This window comes from Mustela erminea, chromosome 6 (assembly GCF_009829155.1).
Source record: "Mustela erminea isolate mMusErm1 chromosome 6, mMusErm1.Pri, whole genome shotgun sequence".
Classification (NCBI taxonomy): Eukaryota; Metazoa; Chordata; class Mammalia; order Carnivora; family Mustelidae; genus Mustela; species Mustela erminea.
In genome coordinates this window covers 47,782,346-47,808,914 of record NC_045619.1, presented here as the reverse complement: position 1 = coordinate 47,808,914, position 26,569 = coordinate 47,782,346, and the positions used below count along the sequence as shown (strand labels likewise).

At 39.6% G+C, this 26,569-nt stretch overlaps 1 long non-coding RNA gene and 1 pseudogene across 1 annotated transcript; one reads left to right on the top strand and one right to left on the bottom strand.

Moving 5' to 3' along the window:
- The first annotated feature begins 6,525 nt into the window (after nucleotides 1–6,525).
- LOC116593470 lies at nucleotides 6,526–12,428 on the top strand (annotated as a pseudogene).
- A 2,867-nt stretch (nucleotides 12,429–15,295) lies between these two features.
- Nucleotides 15,296–26,521, bottom strand: LOC116593172. The gene is made up of 4 exons (XR_004286788.1): nucleotides 25,807–26,521; nucleotides 25,406–25,667; nucleotides 22,731–22,816; nucleotides 15,296–15,877 (listed from the first exon to the last, which is right to left on the bottom strand). It is a non-coding gene; the product is annotated as an uncharacterized LOC116593172 (long non-coding RNA).
- Nucleotides 26,522–26,569: the final 48 nt, after the last annotated feature.

Here is a 26,569-nt window from a genome sequence, read left to right as displayed (position 1 = left end):
TTGGTCGTGGCAGGGAAATTAAGATGGATATAGTTTTGAGGTGGAAACTATGGGACAGAATGACCTCAGAAGAAGGGATAAATCTTCTGCATTTAAGGCCAAAGCAAGTTAGAAAGGGAGCCAGAGAAGGTCTGAGTGTGTCTAAGGAAGAAGGCAAAATTAAGGCAGAGCTGGATAGTGAAAGGAACCGAAGCAAGTTATAGCACAAGTGTTAGGAGAACTGTGGGGCCAGGCCAGGAAATGTATATATCTATCGCTGCAAGTGATAGAATGCCCAAGTGTGGCTAAAACAATAAGAATAATTATGTCACATTAGAAACCTGGGGATGGGTTGTTCCAGAATTGAATAATAAAGAGTTTGATGGTGTCGGGACTCTGGGTTGGCTTCTCTGTCGTTCTCTGGGTATTACTCTAAGACTGCCTTAATACCAAAATATCACATGCTCCTATGTGCAAGGCAGAGTTTTTCTTTGAAAGACTCCCTCTTGTCAAGGAATAACACCTTTCCCAGATGTCTACAGCATGTCTCCTCAGGTACCATTGCTTAGAATGGGGTCACATACTTAGTCTCTAATCAATTACTTGCAAAGGACAATTTCACAACAGCAGGGACTTGACCTGTTTTATTCACTGTTGTATCTCAGAACTGAGAGTATATTTGGTATATAGTAAGGGTTCAATAAATATTTGCTGAATGAACGGATTACCATGACTGACTTGGATCAATCTGCAATTCATCTCCTGAGGCTGGGGCCATAGCACATCTTCCCTGAGCATATTCTGACCCATAACTATACTTCATTTGGTTTTGACCCTTGTTTCACACCATCCACAAGATGGATTGTCCAACTAAATAAAAAGGTAAAGCAAAAAAAGTTACAGAAGAAAACATAGAAAAATATGTTAATGACTACAGTGATCTTTTGATGTATCAACTTGACTAAGTCATAGTTCCCACTCATTCAATCAGACACTAATTTAGATATTGGCATTTTATAGATGTAATTAAACTTCAAAATCAGTTGACTTTAAGTAAGGGAAATATCCTAGATAATGTGGATGAGTCTGATTCAATCAGTGGATGGTTTTAACAGGACTCAAAAAGCATGATTATAAAAGAAAAGAACATGATAAATTGCACTTCATTAAAAATGCCATTAAAAGAATAAAAAGCAAATCACACACTGGGAGAAGTTTTTCCGAACACATATTCCTGACAAAAGACTTACGTTCAGAATATGTAAATAACTCCTACAACTCAAAAGAAAAAAGGGGTGCCTGAGTGGCTCATTCAGTTAAGCACCCAACTCTTGATTTTGGTTCAGGTCATGATCTCAGGGATGGAGCCCTGCATTAGGGTCTGCACAGGACATGGAGCCTGCTTAAGAGTCTCTCTCTCCTTCTACCCCTTCCCCCACAAAAAAGAAAGGGGAAAAAATAGAACAACCCAACCAAAAGTGGACATACAACTCCAACAGGCATTTCACAAAATAAGACCACCAAACATCCAATAGGCATATGAAAAAGTGCTCAGCAATACTACTCATTAGGAAAGTGTAAATTTAAAGCCATAATGAAATACTACCAGACAGCAACCAGAATAACTGGGTTAAGAGGACTTACAGTGCCAAATGATGGCAAATATTTGGAAGAACAGAGATTCTTTACATTGCTGATGGGAGTGAAAAATGTTGTAACTACTTCATGAGCCAACTTGACAGTTTCTGCTAAAGCTAAACACTGCCAACCCTATGATAGCAACTCCAGTTCTAGGAATTTACTCAAGAGAAAGGAGTACTGATGTCCACAAAGAATGTGCATAAGAATGTCCATCACAGCTTTATCTGTATTAGCCAAGGTGGAAACAACTCAATGCCAATCAACAGAAGAATAGATAAGTAAGTTGTGGTTTATGCATGAAGTAAAATACTACATAGTGATTAAAAGAAGAGAACAGGGCACCTGGGTGGCTCAGTGGGTTTAGCCTCTGCCTTCAGCTCAGGTCATGATCTCAGGGTCCTAAGATCGAGTCCCGCATTGGGCTCTCTGCTTGGCAGGAAGCCTGCTTCCTCCTCTCTCTCTCTGCCTGCCTCTCTGCCTACTTGTGATCTCTGTCTGTCAAATATATAAATAAAATCTTAAAAAAAAGAGAGAGAGAAGAGAACGGACTACTGGTACATGCAACAACATGAAGTATCTTACAAATATTAAACTGAGTGAAAGAAGCCAAATTTAAGAGAATACATACTTGTATGTTTCTACTTCAAGTTTAAGAACAGTCAAAAACTAGTAAATAATGATAGAACTGAGAATACTAATCACCTCCCCCATTGTTTTACAGTACAAATGTAGAAGAAATAAGAAGGCATCTTTTGAGGTCCTGGGAATTTTCTACATCTTGATCTGTGTGATGACACAAGTGCATGTGTGTACAAGAATTCATTGAGCTATGCACTTAGGATTGGTGTTTTTTAGTATATGTATTGTCCCTCCACAAAAGTTAAGAAAGAAAGAATGGAAGGAAGGAAGGAAGGAAGGAAGGAATGAAGGAAGGAAAAGAAAAGAAAAGAAAAGAAAAGGGAAAGGAAAGGAAAGGAAAGGAAAGGAAAGGAAAGGAAAGAAAAGAAAAGAAAAGAAAAGAAAAGAAAAGAAAAGAAAAGAAAAAAGAAAAGAAAAACCCACAGGGAGATCTATTCCCAAGGAATATTTGGGTAAGCAATGGCTATACCCACTTTAGGCAGTCTGAGAACAGAGGTTCCTACTCTTCTTACAATATCTCAAGTGCATTCCCTACTTAGCCTCCAAAGAAAGAGGGTTTCAGGAGCACTCTCCTAGGACATCTATCTAGAAAGCTGGTGGAGTTAGAGTTCTGGGAGCTCAGAATTCTAGTTACTATTCCTCCAATTGTTACTTGGCTTGGTGCAGTGGTGTATAAAAGGAAAGCAAAAGGATCAGATGGGATTTCTTCAAATTTAAACCAGTGCCTAAAATTCAATTTCATGAACATTGTAGGAGGCCTGGGTTTTTACTGTCAGAACCAGTAAAGAAGATAGATCTGGAGACATCATTATTTATGGTCAGCACAAATATACACAAATCTCAGTTGGTAACTGGGGGCCTCCCTTTCTTCCTGTTAGTTTCATGCTAAGACTACATTGAAATTTATAGTTTCTAAGGTTGGTACCCAGGAACATCTCCTCATGTATTCCATTTGGCTAGAAGGCTTAATTTAAATAAAGCAGCAGGTAAAGACTTTCTGCTATCAAAATTATGCAAAGCTTGTTCTAAATTACTTCCTTCAAAATATAGAGCCATCTGTTTGTTAAACATTCCACTTAAACTTTATGCCTATTTCTTCCTTAAAATATGTCAGACTGAGGATTTCTGGATTGATACTTTATACAAGATTCAATAGAGTTGCAAGCACAAATACTCTACTATTACTTAATGGAAAAAATTATTGAAAATAATAGGTGAAAGGGATTAAAAGTACACTCCTTGTGATGAGCATAGAGTAATGTATAGACTTGTTGAATCATTATATTATACATCTGAAACTAATATGACACCGTATGTTAATTATACTTGAACAAAAATATATGTAATGGGTTATTAGTGACCTCCCATTCTTGAAACTAAATGAGTATGACTTTAAAACTTAAATAAATGAATTACAGAGTTGATTTTTCCTGTTTGCCCTTAACTTCCTCTTTTCTGACTTTAGTCCTTTACTCTAGGCAAAGCTTCCTGAACACAGTATTAATTCCTAGTTATTGATTTTTTTAAAGATTTTATTTATTTGTTTATTTATTTATTTATCAGAGAGAGAGAGAGCGAGAGAGAGCGCACAAGCAGGCAGAGGCAGAGAGAGAAACAGGCTCCCTGCTGAGCAAAGAGCTCAATGTGGGACTCCATCCCAGGACCCAAGAACTATGACCTGAGCCGAAGGCAGCGACTGAACTTAACCGACTGAACTACCCAGGCCTCCCCTAGTTATTGACTCTTAACAAAAGCTGCATTTTAACATCTCAGCAAGAGTCAGTATCTGTCTTCAGATAGATCTATCTCCTGGAAAACCAGATAACTATACTGAAGGGCCTAAAGCAGGATGACATTTTTCCTCCTTCCCATACTTTCCTTTTAACTGTTCTTTGTATGATAGAAAACCATTCAGTGATCTGGCTGCATTCCCTTCCTGCTGGAGACATGAATTAGGAATGGCTTTCATGTTCAAAAATGAGCTTGCCACAGGAGCATTATGTAGCTTTTTCTCTGTCTGTGGTGAGTGACTGGAAAAAGCTTCCTTGAAAATCTTCCATGCTAAGTCACTTTGCCTACATTCTATGATTTTTAAAAAAACACCTTGAAAGACTTTGATTTATTCACTTACTGAAGGCTCAGAATGGGATCCTTAAGAAAAATTCTATCTTGGTTATAGGTACTCCCTTGGTGGACCTTTGAAATGAGGAGGGTGCGGCAGATCATATTTGACAAAAATGGCTACAACAATACTTCTGGTCCCACATGCTCTTCCAAACCCTGCCACTTCCCCATCAATGTCTCTTGGAGTCTATTTCCCCTGCTCTTGAAACTGGGCAGATTTTCATGCATGCCTCAATGAATAGAATGCTGTAGAAATGACAGTGCATGACTGACTTCCAACACTAGGTCAAAAAAAGATAACATGCCTTCCATCTGGTTCTCTCTCTCCATCTTTCTCTTTCTCTCCCTCTTCCTGAATCCCTGGGTAAGAAGTCCGGCTATCCTGAACTCATGCTCTGGAGAAAACATGTGCAGAGTTGAGCATAAAGACTTGCCCACGGAGCCTCACTATTCTAGCCCCTGCTCATCAAGTCTTCTTAACCTGGTACCAGATGGGAGAGTGAACGGGCCTTCAGATGATTCCAGCCCCAGTCACTGTCTGTAACTATATGAGGAAAGCTGATCAAGAACTGCCTAGTTGAGCCTACTCAGCCCCTATAACCATTAAAGATAATAGTAATCGCCATTGCTGTCTTAAGCCACTAAGTTGAAAGATAGTTTGCTAGGCAGCAATAGATAACTGGAACAGAGTGTAGCTGATCGACCATCCTGAAGGTTTTGGTTAGATACCTCCATTTTCATAAAAGCTTGTAAAAAAATCTCATCTAATGATGATAGTATATATTGCTACTTTAAATGAATGACATAGAACAAGGAACTTTCAGGCCTTGAGAGAAGACACAAAGTCCAATGATCTGCTCCCAACCCTTGTGAAAGGTCTGGTTCAGAGAGGGGATCTCAGTGGGGAAGTGTCTGAAGGACTTGAATCCTCTGGGTTTCCTAGATGTGTTATACTTTTGATTTAGCTAAAATTTTAGAAAGTTTCAGTCTGACACCATATTTCCTTGATCTCTTATAAAATTACTTCTGTGAGTTGCACTATAGGACAAACCTCAGGTCTTCGTGCTATAAGACACAACTTTAAAAAAGCCCTATAGGATTTGCTGTAAGAATGTCATTGAGGACACAGTTTACTACATCACTCACTGTCCCAGATATAAACCTCCACACCAGAAACTTATTTTAGAGCTAAGTTCCAAGAAAAGCTTGAAAAACTAGAATGTTTTGCCTTTGTTGTCAAGAGAATCATTTTTGGTCTTCATTTTTTTTTGCAGAAAACTCAGCTCTGACCCTGTGGCTCGGATAATTACACGGAGCCCTATTGCTTGCATACTCGTTCTACTCCACTGACTTGTCTTTTCCTAATGCATGTTTGTAATGACCCTGGCTTTATTTATTATTTATATTTTCTACTTGAACATATGTATTCTTATAAGCTTTTGCAAATCCCTTGTGGAACAAGACATAACAGAGATAAAGTGAGAAGTAAATGAATATATAAGTAAATTACCCTTCTGGGACATCACCAAATTATAAACCTTCCACTGGCTTAATGATTCATCCATTTACTTCACAAATATGGATTAAGCATCGGCTAGGAGCCAGGCATTGTATTAGGGAGGGTCAGAGCTGAAAAGATCTTTAATTTTTTAGAAGATTTATTTATTTATTTAAGAGAGAGAGAGAATGGCAGGGAGAGGGAAAATCAGAGGGAGAGGGTAAGAGTCCCAAGCTGACTCTGTGCTGAGCATGGAGCCCAACTTGGGCTCAATCCTAAGGCCCTGAGATCATGACCTGAGCCAAAACCAAGAGTCGGTCACTTAACCAAACCCTGCCACCCAGGGGCCCCTGAAAAGACTTTTTAAAAAACGACAGTCCTTGCCCTCGGGAAATATAATGCTTAAGGGGTTCAGAAATTTGGGGCCCAGTAGCAGCAGTCAGCAATTTCAAATACTGACCTCTTTGAGGTTCTGTTGGTCATCATAAAGCCAAAGCTCTTAAGCTTTTTGGTAAATAAGCCCAGGGGCTGGGGGGAGGAAGGGAGGGCTTTGGGAAGGTGGATAATCAATGAATACTCACCTTTAGATTCCTGGCCAGGAACTTGAAGACACCACCATCTCAAAAACTTCCTGTTTTCGAGAAATGGTTGGCAACATTTGCCCCTCAGATCCCAATCGCCACTTGTACACTGACCGATTGAATTCTCCCTTGTGAGACCAACGCTTGTAACTCTAGTTTGTGACTTGGCTTCTGGTTTCCCTTCTTTACTGAGTTTCTGATGCCTACTCAGGTCATCTATCTTTCTATCATCTGGGTAAACTTTTACACCTGTCTCCCAGGACACACCAAGGTCCTCCAGCTCTGCAAGTTCTTGGCTTCTCCGGCCAAGGATGGCAATAAATCTGATCTGCCTTGTCTACCTTGAGCCTTCACTTTTTGACTCATTATTTCTGACAGGGCTACCTGAATGCCTTCATTTTGGTCTTTGCCCTTTCTTGCCAGCAGGGGGCTCTGTACTCTTGTGTCCAGGAGTCTTCCTACCAGTCTGGGTACTTTGTGGTCTTTTCCTAAAAGAGCGGCCCCTTCTTATCCCAACAGTGGGTAATGCGGTTACTAATCCTATTACCCTAGAATCTAGATTCCAAAGAAGATGCTTGATTTGCTAATGCAAATACTTATAAATATTTTATAATTAAATAATGAATCCCTTCTTGCCTTAGGAAACTCCCAGTTCTGGGTATTTAACAATGAAAATAAACCTGTTTTTCTACAGCCCTTCTCTATGGAGTTTGAACAAACTGTAGTACTCTGAGTTAAATTTAAATAGGTTAAATTATGCTTTTTAAAAAATATTCATATGCTGCCTTCCTTTTATCTAATAAGAGATATGTGACCTCAACTAATTCCCTAGGCAAATTGCTTGTCAAAAAGGGTGAGTGTGGGGCACCTGTATTGCTCAGTTGGTTAAGCGTCTGCTTTCGGCTCAGGTCACGATCCTGGGGTCCTGGGATCGGGCCCTGCATTGGGTTCCCTGCTCAGTGGAGAGTCTGCTACCCCTACTTGTATTCTCTCTCTCTCTCTCTCATTCACTGTCCAATTAATTAGTTAATTAATTGAAAAAACATGTGAGTGCTCTTCCTGACAGAGTCTTCATGGCTGCCACTTTTTTCTCAGTGGAATGGAAAATGGAAATAATATTCTCCCTTCCACATAGAAAAAAATCATTTAGGGGTAACTTTAGTTATTGTCCACATCATCAGCCACTGAGCACTCTTGGTTTAATGATTACTTAAAGAGTCAGCTGCAGAATGAAACCACATTTAGGTGATGATGGCCCTATGACTTCAACACAAAACCTGAAGGCTGAAGCCATCCCTCATCAGTATGGTACATTTCATCCTGCTTAGGCCTCCGTTAACACCATCTACCCTCCCTCCCTCTAAAGTTTTGTCAAAGAAATATCTGCCTGTAAGAATCATTCACCCCAGTTTGTCTGCTGTTTTGAAGGATGAAGTTCGAAAAAGGCATTATTTTACATCCTCCTGTCCACCTGGCTGTGCGTAGTAAGTCTAAGAGCAAGACCTTCATGTTGTGCTTCTGCAGAGAATAACTAGGTCTATCTCATAAACAAAGCGTATTTTATCTGCAACTCGCCGCATTTCTCTACCCAGAACACATTCTTTCACAGCAGCTGCTTCCACATTTGCTATTTACCCATACCTTTAAGCACCACCATTACTACCACCTGCTCCCCCCAGGGCCCTCCACCCCGTGGCCAACTGGCCAGTACCTATAGAAGCCATTGACAGAAGCTTGCAGGAAATCTACCTATCTGTCAAAAAGCAACATTTTACTGCAGTGAACACCAAAGAAATGTATTAAGGGGAGAACAGCATCTAGCTACTTTTCTTATGCAAATATATCATCTGCTCAGCTAAAAATGATATGACCAGCACTGGGGTTCCTCCAGGTCTGGAAAAACATTGACCACATAGCCTACTCTTATCAGTCAGAATGTCTTCTATTGCAAGGGATGGAACATTATTTAAATGATTTAAACAATAAAGGCAAATTAGCTCATAACTCATGTAACTCAGAGGTCCAGAGTGAGGCTGGCTTGAAGAGGCTCGAAGCTGCAGTGCAACTCATGTCACTAAGGACTGGGTTTCTCCCTGTCTCCACACAGTGTTCGCCTCATTCTCAGTCTCTATACCAGGGCCCTGGGGTAGTTCTAGAATCCTCTCATGATAATGAAATGACTGCAGCAGTTCTAGCACATTCCATCACACCGCACCATCCAACCAGATGCAAATAGTTCCTGAAAGAATGAGAGGCTTTCCTAGAAGTCCCAGCAAACATTCCTTGGGTCTCATCAGCTGTGACTAAAATACATGACCAACCCTGAACAAATAATGTATCTAAAAAATGAGATAGGAGCTGAGGAAAGAAAACAAGATGAAGACTGGATTTGGGGGGTAATGGAAACAATGTCTATAAAAACTTCCTACACATGTGCATTTACCCTGTCTTGCATAACTCCCCACACTACTTGACACCAGTGAGAGAAAACTTTGTTCATCTTAAATTGATGTAATTTTTCTGTTTTCAACTCAGGTGACCACTCTCCCCAAGTTAGCTCATCCACTGCCAAGGCCTTAAATATCTTCCACATGAGAGTTGACTATCAGAGCAGTACCTTCAAGCCAGGAAGTTTCTCCTGAAAGTTAGAGATATGTTCGACTCAACCGTCTATCTACATTTGTTTTGTTCAAAAACATTTCAAACTCTCATTAAAAAAAAAAAAAATCCTATCTCTCAGAGATACATACTGAAATAGTTAGAGAAGAAATGATACGACGTTTGGGATTTGCTTCCAAGTCCTCCAGTGGAGACAGGAAGCAGCTCAGGTTGAGCTGAAATAAAATGAAATGGTAGTTGTTGAAGCCAACGGTGAGTATGCATGAAATTATTATATTACTCTTTCTGCTTTTGTGTATGTTTGATGCTTTTCATAAGAAACTTCCTAAAGGTACTTCAAACTCAGCCTGTGAAAGTTGAGATATAGATTCAGCCACACAAATAGAGACCAAAAATAATACTGGCTCTACAGAAGAAAAGGTTCTATTTCTCCTCCATGTAAAAGTCTGATATATCACTCCACAGTGTCTGGGACCCAAGTTCCTCCCATCTTATTGCCCCACTATCCATCGTATGGAGTTCTTTTGGACTCCATGGATCCAGGTGGTTCAATGTCATCACATTTTGAGCAGCAAAAAGGAAGAGAGGAAGAGAATATGCCACTCCTTTAAGAGTTCACCCCAGATGGGGCACCTGCGTGGCTCAGTCAGTTAAGCTTCCGATTCTTGAATTTGACTCCGGTCATGATCTCAGGGTTGTGAGATGGAGCCCTACCTCAGGCCCAGTCAGGTTCCGTGCTCTGCAGGGAGTCTACTTCTCTCCCTCTCTCTCTGCCCCTCCCCAGGCACGAGCATGCTCGCTCTCGCTCTCTCTCTCTCTCTCTTTCTGTCATAATTAAATAAATCTTAAAAAAAAAAATTGTGCAGCCCAGAAGTCATGAACATTACTCCCACTCAGGTCCCATTGCCCAGGACTTAATCATATGAAAAACTGAGCTGAAATCAAGCTGGGAAATTTATTATCTTTCTGGAGAAACATGTGCCAGGCTAAAGACTTCTAATACCAAGAAAGAAGAGAGAAAGATATTGAGGGGAAACTAACAGTCTCTGGCACATTTTCCCCACTGAGTCTCCCGAACTTCCTCTCTAGGGAGACAAACCACCAAAGTTCAGTCCAGTTTCTGCATCCAGCTCTGGGTAATTCTCAGTCCTCTTTATCACGGTCCCGTCATGGTCCGGTCGGCTATAAACTAAACTATAAACTAAAAGACAAGAGGGCTGCCCTCCAATCTTCCTGTTATAAATTGTAGAGCAGGAATGGGGTAGCCAATATGCACATACACTTTAAATCTAGTTGAAAAAAGGAAGAATGGGAAGAAAACAGCAGCCTCTAGTTCATACCAATCATCAAATCCCATAGAGCAGTAACTGCAAAGAATTCCTACCCTACTAGTAGAGTTAAGTTCTGAGGTTATCCTTAGGAACATGTGGCAGTTGGTATTCTTGTTGCCTGGGGGTGGGCCGTAAGGGGGGCGGTCAGTGGAGACCTCTCTCCCTTCCTTTCCTCTCCATGACCCCAGTTTTTGCCCTACAGGAGGTTCTTCTTGTCTGATTGTCTCCAGTGCCACCCCTGAAATACAATTGGCAGAATGTGCCCTACTTAGGTCTCTTTAGTTTTCAAAAGGGATTTCTGCATACAGGAATGGGGGCTTTTGTGCAGTAATCAAACAGCCTGGGGGCACCTCAGTGGCTCAGTGGGTTAAAGCCTCTGCCTTCAGCTCAGGTCATGATCCCAAGATCCTGGGATCAAGCCCTGCATCGGGCTCTCTGCTCAGCTGGGAGCCTGCTTCCTCCTCTCTGCCTGCCTCTCTGCGGACTTGTGATCTCTGTCTGTCAAATAAATAAAAAAAATTTTTTTAAAAATAAGACACAAACAGCCTGTGGTTTCCTCTAGACATTTAAGTCTACAGACTGATCTTTTATGGAAAAAACATGGAAATAGACTCTTTCCTAAAGCCAGGCAGGCCTATTTCAGACTTCTGACTTCCAGTACTCTAAGATAATACATTGGGGTTGTTTTAAGTCACTAGGTTTGTGGTCATTGGTTAGAGCAGCCATTGGAACTAATACATGAGCCTTCTATTTATTAACATAGGGAAGCTGTGATACTACTGAACCGAGGGGCGAGGAAGGTATGTTGGTGGTGCCTCGGCTCCGGACGACCTGAACACACCTTCTCGGGCAATATGGAGGTACATGCAATAAAGCCTGCATTAAGAGCTTCCAACCAGGTGTATAGACAGGCCCAGACTGCAGGCTCTTCATCAGATCTTTTTTCTCCCCTGTTCTGTCCCTGGCTTTTCAATTCCTGGCACAATTCTCTGACTTCTAATATCTGCCTCTGACCTTCACCCTCAGTCTGAAGATCCAGAATTCTCTTCTGCAGCTCACTCAGCTTGGCAATGCATATACCTCTGTGTTTGACACGCTCCCTTGATTCCTGTGACATTTACAATTTCAGGAAACAGACCTCTCCCCGCAGCCCGCTGGTGCTTATGACTTAGGGAAGCAGGGATTCGGGGAAGAACAATGTTGTGATTGGGGTATCACGTTATGAAAGACTTTGCATCAAATAAATCACAAATTTGACCCATTAAATATAAAAAAATATATAAACAACTAGAAAAGCCTGTAGCACCTAGAAATTGTAATAAGCTGTTCAAGTATTATAAAAGAGAAATAAATGTCCTATCTGCATAGATTTCCTAAGAAGACCAACTACACTATGAAGAATATAATCAGAACATTCAATTCAACATTATTAAATCATACATTTGACTTACCCGGGGCAAATATGCTAATTATATACATTTTAATAACTAATTAGACATTCAATTAATGCCTTGCTGATGACATCCTTGTATTTATAATAATTTCGATGGAAAATCTAGGGGATCCGAATGTCATTAAAGATTATTCTGGAGAGGCGTGGAATGGGCGGCCGTGGCCTTTGGGCTGGGACGAACTGCACTCTCCGTGGAGACCAGGGAGCTGAGCCAGAGCTGTGGCCAGTACAGTGGGAGCAGCTGGACTAATCACAGCTGCCACTGGATTTGCAGGCCATTATATTTTCCAAGCCATGAAACATATGAAGCCTCAAGTAAAACAAGTTTTTAAAACAAAATCTGTCTTCAGTGGTGGCTATCATAAAGGTGGGTTTGAACCCAAAATGATGAAACAGAAGCAGCATTAATAGTAGGCATAAACCCTACTGCCAATAAAGGGGAAATAAGAGATGCTCATCAATGAATTATGCTTTTAAATCACCCACACAGGGTTGGATCTCCTTATTTTGCAGCCAAAATCAATGAAGCTCAAGATTTACTAGACAGCCAAGCTAAAAAATGAAGTAATCATGTGGTGAATTTTAAGTTCTTGTTAGTTTATGTATACAAGTGCCAGCTTTTATAACAAAATGCCTCAAAGATACATGCTTTAAAAAAATTATTCTGAAATATGATTATTGTTATAGCATCTATAAGCGAAACAACTTAATACCATGAATAATTTAAATATTCAACAAGAGAACAATAGCTAAGATGGTTATGCACAGCCATAAAATATCATTTGATCATTCAAATTTATCTTTAGAAAAATATCTAGTAATATGAGAAATAGCTAATTTTATAGTAAATGAATAAAGCAAGATGGGAAATGATATACAGTATCATTTCAACTTTGTAAAAATATGCATTGAGAAATAGGGTAAGATCACACAAAGGTAATATATACCCATAAAAGTGATATAAAAGGATATTTATTGATATAAAAAGACAACATTATATCCTTGGGTGAAAAGGGGGCACACATCATGACACCATTTTTTAAAACAAATGTATATTTCTACATGTGCATCAGAATATCTGGAAAGATATACATGAAATGTAATAGGATTATCTCTAGTTATAATGCTAATTTTTACTTTCCCCTTTTTACTTTTCAGCATTGTCTACATTTTTCCATAATTATCATACATCAGTTTCCTATGGCATATAAAAAATACACAGTTACTTCCAGTCAGGGAAAGAAGCAAAGGAAAATACTCAAAGAAAATACCCAATATCTTGTTAGTAGTTGCCTCTACACAGTGATTCTTCCTTTTACTTTTTTCTTTTTTATGCATTCCAACATGAAAGAAGATACATCACTAGGTACAGATTTCCAGTTATAGGGTAAGTAAGGACTGAAGATGTAATGTCCACGATGACTAGAGTTAACACTGCCTCTTGGTGTATTTGAATGTTAACAGAGTAGATCCTAAGAGCTTTTTTGTTTTGTTTTGTTTTAAGATTTTATTTATTTATATGACAGAGATCACACGTAGGCAGAGAAGCAGGCAGAGAGAGGGGAAGGGAAGCAGGCTCCATGCTCAGCAGAGAGCCTGATGCGGGGCTCGATCCCAGGACCCTGGGATCATGACCTGAGCCAAAGGCAGAGGCTTTAACCCACTGAGCCACCCAGGCAACCCCTAAGAGTTTTTATCAAAAGACACAAACACTGCTTTTATTTTTTTAATATCTATATAAGATGGTGGATGTTAACTAAATTTATTGCGGTAATTATTTTACAATCTATGGAAGTCAAAGTATGATGCTGTACACCTTAAACTTACACAATGTTGTATGTCAATTATATCTCAACAGAACTGGGAAAAATAAAAAAAGAAAATACATTGCTGTCTTTATTTTATTAATTGTTAAATTCCCTTAAATTTTCTTGTCTGATACCAACATCACTATGCCAGATTTTTTTCAGCTACTCTTTGCTTGTCACATCTTTTTGTATCCATTGATTTTTAACCTGTGAGTCTTTGTATAGGTGTGTCTCCTATGTGATGTCAAAATCATTTTGATTCTGATAATCTAGGTCTTTTAATTGATGAGGTTTTTTAACATACATTGTTTGTGTCCTGTTGTATTTGGACATAAACTACTATCTTGTATTGTGTTTTCTATCTATACTTCTGTTTTTCTTTCTTTTCTCCATTCCTGGCTCCTGTTAGATGAGCAAAAAATTTCCATCTCCCCACCACCTTTCTGGTTCCTGATGTGAAGGCTATAGATCATGTTTCTCTGATTTGGGAGGCCAACTTTAATTTTTTAAATAACATATCTAGCATATATAACAATCCAATATATTTTTTTCTGACAGTGTCTGAAGTTATCCAATAGTTCTTTTTAAAAGATTTTATTTATTTATTGAGCGAGAGAGCCTGTGGGAGAGAGCAGGAGCAGGGTGAGCGGCAAAGGGTGAAGCAGACTCCCCACTGAGCAGAAGTCTGATTCAGAGCTTGATCCTGGGACTCCAGGATCATGACCTGAGCCAAAGGCCAATGCTTAACTGACTGAGCCACCCAGGTGACTCTTTAATAGTTCTCTCATACTCCAGAACAGAATCTTAGCACAGGCTATTTCCAGCATTACAGCTTTATCACACTGGCTTTTGCCCACGTTTATTGATTCACAGTGGCAATACAATAGCCCTAACTCCATTAGGTATCAAGTTTACATTCAAAACAGTAAAAAGGAGAGGGGGAGAAAGATTATAGCTAACCCGTTTATTAAGAAAGCAAAAGTTTTCCCATATTCTACTGTGGAAATTTCAACTAAGTTGCATTGGTCAGAACCAAGTCATGATCCTATCCTTGCTGCAAAGGAAGTTAGGAAAACTAAGGCAACAAAGTGTTTGCCAATAGATCAGGATTCTAGTCTTACTTTAGGCAAAACTTGAATACAGATCTTAAAGGGGGAAGAAAATGCATCCCTTATACCATGACCTGGAGCAAATCACTTTCCTCCATTGTAAAATTAGCACATTGGATTAAATTAACTATACTGGATATTGGAAGTGATGAAAATTTGCATAAGGATAATAATAGCAGAATAGAAGATATTTGAGAAATATTGAAAAGAAGCAGAGCCTGGGTAACTCAGTCAGTATGGCTCTTGATTTCAGCTCTGGTCGTGATCTCAGGGTTATGAAATCAAGTCCGCTGTTGGCTCATGCTCAGCTCAGAATCTGCTTAAGTTTCTCTCTTTCCCTCTCCCTTTGCTCTTGCCCCGCTTGTGCTTCTAAATAAATAAATAAATAAATAAAATCTTTTTAAGAAAAGAAATATTTAAAGGAAAATTCAACAAGTCTGAGATTGAATGAACCTAGGCTTTTCAACAATTTGTAGGCTTTCAACAATTTTTTTCAACAATTTGTATTTTTTTCCCTTTCATTTTTGTTTCAACACTACCTAGTAAACACTTATATCTCAATTCCAGTTTATTTCACTTGTTTATTCAAAGATTTGTGTGGTGGGACCAGCATTGTTTTACCACCAACCTGTTTAGCATTAGGTTTCTCCTTCTGTGGGGCGGAAGGAAGCAAGCAAGCAAGCAAGACAGACAGACAGACAGACAAGCAGAAATAGAAAAAAAGGCTGGGAGGGAGAGACTTGGATTCATGGGTCCTTCTTAGTTCTGAAATTCATTGACTCTTTTTTTAACAATTCAATTCAGCCAATATTCATTAAATACCTTATTCAACTAAGGCATTCTTCCAGATGCTATGGGAATATAAAGATGAGGAAAATGTGTTCCTTGACCTCAAGGAATTCAGAGTATAGAAGGTATGATATAAGGGTTTGTCATCATTAGTATCACTACTACCATCGTCATCACCTGTGTTCTTTTTCTTCAAACCTGCTTCCTCCAAGGCCAATCTTAACATTGTTGGAGCCTAGTGTAGAGACAGTTTGTAACTTCACCCCCAGTATTTCTGTTCCTGGATCCATGTCGTTGGGGTTGTTTCTTGATGAAGGGAGACAGGGTACAGAAAAAGGAGTGAGTGGCAGAATTAGCTTCATTTTAGGAGTCTATGATAATGAGACGAGCTGGGGATACAACAGCCTGCCAGTCAGAACCCAAGCTCCTTAATAATAGCTTACTTAATGCATGAGATGAAACATTTCTTCTTGACTTTGAGTGAGGAGAAGACATTTTTAAAAACTGGTAATGCTCACTATTGAACACAAATTTAATCACTCAATTGGCCATGTGGAAAGCATAACCAGAGTTGACTAATACATTTTAAATCTTATCTCTTTTGAGCTTAGAATTTAGAACAAGGCTGGTTCTGAAGTAAGCCTGGCTTAGAAAGAAGCCTTCTCCAAAGTCCCTGCTCTCCAAAAAGGTGGATGACAGCTTTTTTTTTATTTTTATTTTTATTTTTATTTTTTTAAGATTTTATTTATTTATTTGTCAGAGAGAGAGAGCGAGCGAGAGCGAGCACAGGCAGACAGAGTGGAAGGCAGACTCAGAGGGAGAAGGAGAAAGAAGCAGGCTCCCTGCGGAGCAAGGAGCCCGATGCGGGACTCGATCCCAGGACGCTGGGATCATGACCTGAGCCGAAGGCAGCTGCTTAACCAACTGAGCCACCCAGGCATCCCGGATGACAGCTTTTTGATACCACAGGTGAACATCTACGGGAGGCAGCATTCGCTCATTTCTATACTTTCTGTGCTGGGTATTCTCTTTGCTTCTCCAGATCTATTTACCACCCTTTCCACCCTGCTCTCTGCTCTAGTGGGTGACCTTTATTGGCCATAACAATGGTACCTCCTCCCCTCTGACTTCCAGTTGAGCTGAACCAGTGGTAGGCCCCACCAAGAGATCTAAGGTCAAGGGAGATGTAACATTAGAATTTATTTTCCAAGATCTCTCCACTGTATGTATGAAGGCTACAGCTGATTCAGGCAGTCTTCTCCAACAGCTACAAATCTCTCTCAATCTCTCTCTCTCTCTCTTTCTCTCTCTGAGTTTTAGTAATTGGTTTTTCCTTTTACCCCTCAGACTTGCCCTACAGTGCTTCATCATCTTCTGTTATTTGCTCTTAACCCTGTCTAAACCCCCATAAATGGTTACTCTATTACATATTCCATTTCCCCATTGAGTGTACCATCTCTTCCCTGCCAGGTTCTGACTGACACATATTCCCAGAGATTCCAATGTAGTAGTATCTGTACTTCTAAGGATTATCAGCTCCCCCATCTCTCATACTGTATATATACTTTCTAATTTGAGTTGATGCTTATAAAGCATGTATCTCAGGGGCTGGCACATAATACTATGTGCTCAATAATTGTTGGCTTCTTTCCATTCCTCCATTTGAGGAAAATACTATCATCTCTATTTTTTTCAACAGGTCCCATTGAAGTTCAGTAACTCTTGCCCAGAATGGCACAGTTGAGTCTCAAATGACAGAGCTGGGTTTCAAACCAAGATCTGTCACACTACACCTTACCATGCCACCTCTCACTACATGATAATGAATTCTTATTAACATTTGTCTTACTCATTCCTATTTACTACAGTAGCACCCATGCAGCAGTTGCAGTAAAAATATTTGTTGGATAGGAGAATAATAAATTCTGTCATCATCGATACATTTATTTAGTTGCTGTGTAAGTTGTTGGGAAAAAGGGTTAAGATTACTAATTTTGAGTCCCATTAGCTCCATAAAAAGCAGTTTTTGAGGTTGCGTGGGTGGCTCAGGTGGCTAAGAATCTGGCTCTTGATCTCACTCAGGTCTTGATCTCAGGGTCCTGAGTTCAAGCCCAGGTAGGGTTTCACGCTGGGCATAGAGCCTACTTTAAAAAAAAAAAAGCAGTTTTTGATATTGAAAAATGCTTTCACACATATTAATGTTATTGTATTTTGCTGAAGTCCAGCTCTTCACATGGATTTTATATTTCATCTTCAGTAATTTCCAGAATGAATCATTCAAAACACAAAGATAAATGCATTTTACATAGCACAGAAAAAGATCACTTGTATCAAACAATACACCTTAAAACCATGATGAGAAATGTCTGTTTTTTAAACACAATTCACACAAGTGCTGAAAAATAGTTCATGGCAAACTACAGCTTAGCCTTCGAATGTTTTTATTTTTCAGTCAGGTGTGTGACTCATTATTATCACAGGTTTCTAAATATCAAGTTCCATCCTGAGTCCAAAGTATGGCTAAACTGCATTAAAAAAATCTTAATTTTAGGCTTTCTATTTTTTAAACATTTAATTTATTACTATTGGAGCCCAACATGGGGCCTGAACTTACAACCTGAGATTGAGACTTGAGCAGAGATCAAGAGTTGGACCCTCAACCAACTGAGTCATCAGACGCCCCTACTATTCTGGTTTTTTTTTTGAGTAAGCTCTATGCCAATGTGGGACTTGAACTCACAACCCCAAGATCAACAGTCACATGTTCTACTGACTGAGTGAGCCAGGCATCTCTATGCTTTCCTATTTTTAAAAATAAAGTTGAAATTCTGTTGTGATAATAAAGTTAATAAATACATGCTATAGCAATATTAAAAACAGAGAAATGTATATATGAGAAATTAAAATACTCATAATCTTATTATGAGTTCAAATATTAATATCATATCATTAATATCATTCAAAAATGATATTAACATTTGAACATGTTTCTATGCAGTATTTTGTCTGTACATAATTGAGATGAACTTTTTTTTTTTGGCCAGTAGCTAATCACCCTGGAAGTGTGTGCATGACCCTGTGCTATAATTTTTTTTAAGATTTTATTTTTTCATTTGACAGAGAGAGAGAAAGCACACGCATGACCAGGGGGAAGGGCAGAGAGCAAAGTAGATACCCCGCTAAGCAGGGAGCCTGATGTGGGGCTTGATCCCAGGACCATGGGATCATGACCTGAGCTGAAAGCAGATGCTTAACCAACTGAGCCACCCAGATGTCCTGACCATAGGCTATAAATTTAATGTTGCAGCTCTGGACTTTGAATCTCAAGGGAATGTATAAAAAAAGAGCAACGCTTCGAGTTGGTACGAGGTGACTGCGCTTAGTCAAAGATGTGGCATCTAGCAATGAGCTGAGCAACCATTAATGGTGGAGTTCAGTAATGTGACGGCAAAGGTCTAGCGGCAACAATGCCAGCAGTAGCTTCCTAAGTAGTTTATCTCTGCAGCATGATCCTGACTTATTTTGCCTCCTTTGGCTTCTGCTTATTTTCCAAAAGGGGTTCTCAAGGCTTGAGTCAATTTTCTGAGTTCACTGATATTCTCACAAAGCATATCCTTATTGTTTAAGTCAATTTGAGTTTTGTTTCTTTTACTTGCAGCCAAATGCAATCCAAATGATACAACAGGGTGAATACCATATACACAATGCCAATGATATGCCAATGTTATACAATTTATGACTTATAAAACCTGTACTTTTATACGGTACCGTTGAAAAGAATTTGGTAACAGGAAGTGCACTGTTTGAAATGTGGAACTGGGGGCACCTGGCTGGCTCAGTCACAGAGCATGCAACTCTTGATCTCAGGGTTGTGAGTTCAAGCCCCATGTGCATGGAGCCTACTTAACAAACAAAAAAATGTGGAACTGACTGATTCAAAGAGCTGCAATCAAGGGTGTAATGCCCCATTTCTTTGGCATTGCAATAAGTCTTTCTTATTTAGCCATAGCAAATTGGTTTAACTAATTATTTGGTTTAAACCCATTGGTTTAAGTAATTATTTCTGGAGAGTGCATATGTATTCATTGGGATATGGAGAGATAGCAGAGTATATATTTTTATATTTTTTAAAATTATTTATTTTTTAAAGGTTTTATTTATTTGATACAGAGATAGAGAGCACAAGTAGGCAGAGCAGCAAGCAGAAGGAAAGGGAGAAGCAGGCTCTCCGCTGAGCAGGGAGCCCAATGTGGGGCTCCATCCCAGGACCATGGGATCATGACCTGAACCAAAGGCAGCCACTTAACTGACTGAGCCACCCAGGAGCCCCTATATATTTTATTTAAAAAACAGAAAAGTTAAGAGTAACTAATATTCAATATAGGAATAGTGTCCCCACTCAATTCATGTCAAATGACTTCATGTTATTAAGGTATGTGGCAGGCATAAAAATAGGTTTCCTGGGGGTTGATATATCCATATTTTGGGAACTTTCTTAAAGAAAAATAACAAAAAATTATGAACACAAAATAACGTATAAAAGCAAATTGTTATTTAGAAGAAGAAAAGAAACAAAGGAATTTCAATTTCATGTGATTTTCTCTTTAAAAGAATATGTAGCAAGTTGAGGGACACCCGGGTGGCTTAATTAGTTAAGTGTCTGCCTTCTGTTTAGGTCATAATTCCAGGGTCCTGAGATTGAGTCCCATATCAGATGCCCCGCTCAGCAGGGAGTCTGCTTCTTCCTTTGCCCCTCCCCCTGCTTATGTTCTTTTTCTCTCTCTCTACCATGCTCTTTCACTCTCTCTTGAATAAATAACAAAATCTTTAAAAAAAGAATATATAGCAAGTCGATAATTTTATATGCCTCATTATGTAGTATATTCCGGCTGGTAGAGAGTTCCATTTTGACAAAGCATTAATGAGAACCCAATTTTTCACTTGCAATTTTGCATGTTTCTTTACAGACTAAGTTTCGAAAGAACAGTATCTAATTCCTCACATTTCAAACCTTGTTTCTCCTCCAGTACCCACATACTTCTATTGCCTAGCATGGTTGGACACACTCAGATCACCATATGACCTCTGGCTTTGCATTTTCCTATCACAGAAGCTGGATGAGTTGCAAAGTGGGAATAAAAATATTTCTGGAAAGCATTCCTGTGTCAGGATGGTTAACAATAACTTATACACAAATATTTTCCATTAAATCCAAATTAAATGTAATCCCTCATTCAACTTCCACTCAGATGCAAAAATATGGCTGTTGCCGCTCCAACCCCTATCTAAAACAAAGGGGAGTATGTATGACAGAGAGGAAAGTGGCGTGGAAAGGAATAGTGGTTTTAGACAAATTATGGAAGGGGCCCATGAAAGCAAGGGATTTTGAATCATTAACATTTTTTACTTCCCATGTAATTGCTCCTGTTGGAGGTAGTCCTGAGGAAAGACGGGGACTCTCTCCCCAACACAGAGGATTCTAAAGGGATTCCTTTACACAGGTATTCAGTACACTGTGCTTGCTGTGTATTATGATACATGGCAGCTTATGAGAGCCCAGTTACATAGACTTAGTGATTTTTATTTTCTCGCTTTAACTAAGTTGACCACTACAAAATGCCCAAGTGTTTTAAAAATTCTAAGAAACCATGGTTCATAACTAATACTAGTAATGAAAGTACACGTGAAAGACAAGAAAGTGTCAGAGCCAACACTTAATTCAGATATGAATTCCTGTCAGTCCCATAAGGAGATGAAAACAAGAATGATGTAATGAGATTTGACAAGAGCAGGACCAAAAATTTCAAGGCTATTTGAAATATGGATTTATATCCACTAATGATAATATGAGGCCATTATAACAGTTATGCATTTAAAAAATCTTATTTATTGGAGTGCCTGGGTGGCTCAGTTAGTTAAGCAACTGACTCTTGATTTCAACTCAAGACATGACCTCAGGGTTGTGAGATCAAGCTCCACATCAGGCTTCATGCTCAACACAGAGTCTGCTTGAGATCTCCCTCTGCCCCTCCCCCGCTCATGCTCACTCTCTCTCTATTAAATAAATAAATAAATAAAATCTTTTTAAAAACCTTGTTTATTTCATCCTTCAAAATTATATATTTGTATGGGTGTTTATGGTATAAAAATGTTAATATAAAATGCTTTACAAAGTGATATTTACATTTACATATACTATGGATGCATGTTTAAAATGTTAAGGGTATTTTTTAAAGTTTGGGGAGCAGGGGCACCTATGTAGTGAAGTTGGTTGGGTCCAACTCTTCGTTTCAACTCAGGTGGTGATCTCAGGGTCATGGGATCAAGCCCTGTATCTGGCTCCACACTCAGCACAGTCTGCTTGAGATTTTCTCTCCCTCTCACTCTGCCCTTTTCACTCATGCGCTGCCTCTCAAATAAATGAATAAATATATTTTTTAAAATTTTAAAAATATAAATTTGAGGAGCATAGAGCTAAACTATGACCTATAGTATGTTAAAACCAAAATCGTATTTCAATGGAGATTATGCCATCGACTGACTTGAAGTAAGTCACAGTGATATATGTGTCAAATATTTATGGATTTGGATTTGCCTTCTCCAGCCATCAGGTCTTTTTCTATGTGTTGTCATCCAATAGGTGGAATGTGTTGGACAAGACTTGGGGTATCTGCTTAGTTCAGAGCAATTGTCTTTTACTGACAACTGTCCACTCTTTCCTAACTCACAGAGTAGATTTTGTAAGCTGTGTTTTTACTCTATGACTCCATCTCCTTAGACTAACTTGATTGGACTAAAAGTATACTCCTATAAAAATTGAGCTAATTAGTTGCTGTCTCTTTAGATTTTGTGATTGAAACTCAAAACATATAGCCATTTTCCTGAATGGTGCTTGTTTGAACTCTGGAGCTGAGGTTGCCACTGTTGCATAGACATGTGCATGGAAAAGGAGAGAAAGTTCTTCTGTATAGAGAAGGACATGTACAGAAGACCTTAGAACATTATTTACCTCCTCCCAACCTCTTTGTTACTCTTCTTAAATATTTTGATTTTATATTGTTTATATTGTTGGAATGATGTAATTGTGGAAAGGACAGGGTCACAGACAAAGAATGTGGGCAGCCTCTAGAAGATGGAAAAGGCAAACAACTGTACTTACCTCTAAAGCTTCCAGAAGGAATGCAGACCTGCCGACATCCTGATTTTGGCCCAGTGAGATCCATTCTGGACTTCTGATCTCCAGAACTATAAGATAATGAATTTCTGTTGTTTCAACCCACTACCTTTCTGGTAATACCATTGTCAAGTTGCTCTCAAGGCACTGTGGACTTTGAATTCTGTGTAGATTTGAATAATAGAATTTCAAAACTGAGGGGGAACTTCATGAAGTAAAGGACTTGCCTAAGGCTACCTAGCTGGTCAGTTGTAAAGTCAGGATAAAAACCCAAATCTCTAATCTTTCATCTATGTACATTAATGACTTATAAGATGTCTAACAAAGAGGGTGATATGTAGAAGCACTGATGAATAAGTGGAGAGTTTTTACTTTTTGTTATTATTATTATGCATTTTCTTTTGTAAACTACAATATTTCATTTCTTGAACATTGCTAAGTAAGCAGGTACCCTGTAACAACATTTTATTTTTTATTGTTATTCTTCCTCAGAGAGAGAGCTGGGGAGGGAGAGAGAGAGAGAGAACAAGCGAAGGGGTGGGAGAGGCAGAGGGTGAAAGAATTTTAAGCAGGCTCCATACCCAGCCCAACACAGGGCTCAATCTCATGACCCTGAGCTGAAATCAAGAGTCAGATGGTTAAGGAACTGAGCCACCCAGACACCACTATAACATTTTAAAATCATCAAAAAGCCAGCCAGGGAGTGAGGAATTACCTGGTCAAGATGTAGAAAGGATAGGCCTATACATTCAGAGTGCTTTTGCATTTCAGATTCAAAAGAGATGGCTGAGAGGTTACCCTAATCCAGGGTGATCCATGAGATACTAATACTCATTAGTATCTGCAGATGCCTTGCAGAAAATAATGAAAATCCTCTATGGAAAAAAAAAATTATCCTAGGACTCATATTATTTCTTCAAGTATTTCAATTATGATGTCCTGCACACAGTGATAGGTAATAAAACAACGTGAGTGAGAAACAGCATAAGGAACACAACAAATAGGGTTGCCTCAGTGGCTCAGTTGGGTAAAGCGTCCAACTCTTGATTTTGGCTCAGGTTGTGAGATCTCTGGGTTGTGAGATTGAGCCCCGTGTTGGGCTGGGCAAGAGCCTGCTGAAGATCGTCTCTCTTTCCCCTATGCCTGCCCCTCGCCTCTCTCTCTTTCCAAACAAAACAAAACAAAACAAAAAAATCACAACAAATACCTAAAACAAAGAACCAACAATACACTCAGTAGGACTCCAGATATTGGAATTAGCAGAGACCCAGATTGTATACCAACAATGAGTACTGCACTCAAAGAGATGAAAGCCAGGACTCACTGTTTTGATAGAATGCTATAAAAATGAATGTAACAGGGGCGCCTGGGTGGCTCAGTGGGTTAAAGCCTCTGCCTTTGGCTCAGGTCATGATCCCAGGGTCCTGGGATCGAGCCCCGCATCGGGCTCTCTGCTCAGCAGGGAGCCTGCTTCTCCTTCTCTCTCTGCCTGCTTCTCTGCCTACTTGTGATCTCTGTCTGTCAAATTAATAAATAAAATCTTCAAAAAAAAATGAATGTAACAGATTTTAAAAAGAATCAGATGGAGATTCTAAAGCTTAAAATAACCAAAAAACCCCACCCCAAAACCAAAATTAATAGCTAAATAGATGTTTGACATCATGGGAGAGAGAATTAGTAATCTATTTTTTTGTTTCAATTTTTTTTTTTTTTTAACACAAGGTTTATACCCTACGTGGGGCTTGAACTCATGACCCAGAGATCAAGAGTCGCATGCTCTACTGACTGAGCCAGCCAGGCAATCCAATTATTTTTTATTTATTTTAATTTCTATTTGAGAATTAGTCAAATATATTTTGATTAGAAATATATTTTGATTAGAAAATATATCAGAAAAAAAGCTATTAAAAATGAAGCATGAAGAGATAAAAAAGAGAAGGTAAGAGAAATAGTGGGTAGTATAGATTTAACATACATTTGCTGAAGTTTTAGAAGGAGAGAAGAGTGGGGCAGAAGCAATATCTGAAGAGGTAAAGGGTGAGTATTTTCCAGAACTCATGAAAGGCATCAATCAACATATTCAAGAGGTTGGGTGAGTCCCAAGCATCATAAATAAAAGGAAATACACTTCCAAACATACATAGTAAAAGAGCAGGAAGCCAAAGTCTAAGAGAAAAAAGTCTTAAAATCAGCCAGAGCCGGGGTGGGTGGGGGGACCCCCAATGACCTCCAAAGAAACCGTCACACCGACCGCTGATTTTTCGTAGGCAATGGTAAAAGTCAGAACCCTGGAATGATTTTTAAGTGTACTAAAAAGAACATAAACTGCCCCTACATCAAATCTCCCCTTTCCTGCCTTCCTTTTTCACTTACAAGGACCCTTATGATTACTTTGGATCTATCAGGAGATGAAGGATAAGCCAAACTCCTTAATTTAATCATACCTGTGAAGCCCCTTTTCCAATGTAAAATAATAAAGTCAGAGGTTCTGGGGATTGGGATATAGACATCTAACATGGGCCTATGGTGCCCACGCCAATCTAAAAATGGGTCTCGCTCCTTATCATGAGTCGCTTTTGTCTTCTATAAAAGCCCCATGGGAAAAAAGAGAATCAGTATTTCCAAGAAGTAGAAGAGGATGGGGGCATTTTGCATATTACCTCATTTAAACTACCACGAACCTTCAAGCTTGGTGATGTACATTTTATTACAAGTCTGAAGATTCTGAAATTGAACATGAGAGAGAGGTTAGGTAACTCGACTGAGGCCATCCAGCTGGTAAACTGACGGACTAGTAATTGGTATCCACATCACCACACTGGTCTGTAAGACTCCAACGAAGCTTCTTCCAACATACCAAGTACAGGTGGATCTTCTTTGGCTTATCATTGTGTGAGCGATTTCTGCATCTTAGCCAACACTCTAATTTGGTGGTTTTTCAAATGGGTGAAAAAGAAATAGAGAAGGAGTGAGGTTTCTAACCGGAGAGACATCTTTGAATAAAATATTGGTGGCAGAAAGCGGTCTCAATTGATCACGTGATCCCGGTTAAATCACTCACCTTCTATTTGGCCTCAGTTCCCTCATTTGAAAAATACATGTTTGGAGCTAATGACGCCTTTTCCAGGTCCCTTCTCGCTCAGACATTCGATGGTTCTAAGAGAGAAGCCCCTTGCCTCAAGATGCCTCTATCGTGCCGGGTGGGCTCTAGGATGGCTGCATTCAAGTTGGAGGCGTTTGAAGTATTCAGAGAAAAACCAGCTGCGATCTAAGGGGGTAAAACTGAAGGGCAACGGACGGGGAAAGAGGAGATGAAAGGAGAAGGTGACGGGAGGTAGAGAAGCAAACATAAATGGCATGCAAATAACCTAAGTAGCTTGCAAATTGCCTAAGATAACAAGCCACGGGAATCCAGCGTTTACTAGGCAGATGAAACGGTGGGTCTCTGAGGATGCGGGGAGAAGAACATTGTTTTCGCTCTCAAGGCGCTCACAGAATGCTGGGTTACACTCCGTCTGTAATCACGGACATAAAACTTCCATCTCTCTAGAAGCCTTGGCTGTGAGAACCGTGAGAAAAACTGAGAAATGAAAATAGTACAAAACGTTTGAGTGTGCCAGAGGCAACGTGAAAACACCGTCTCTGGAAAGAGCTGGGATGTGCCCCCCAAACCCCAGGCCTAACCTACACACACAAAAGAAGCCGCCTCCGCCAGCAGAGACGCAGGCTTTTTCTCCGCGCCCGCCGAGCGGCCGGGCTGCAGAGAAGACCGCCGCCCCCGGCCACCCCCGCCTCGTCCCTCGGGCCTCGGAAGTGACGCAGAG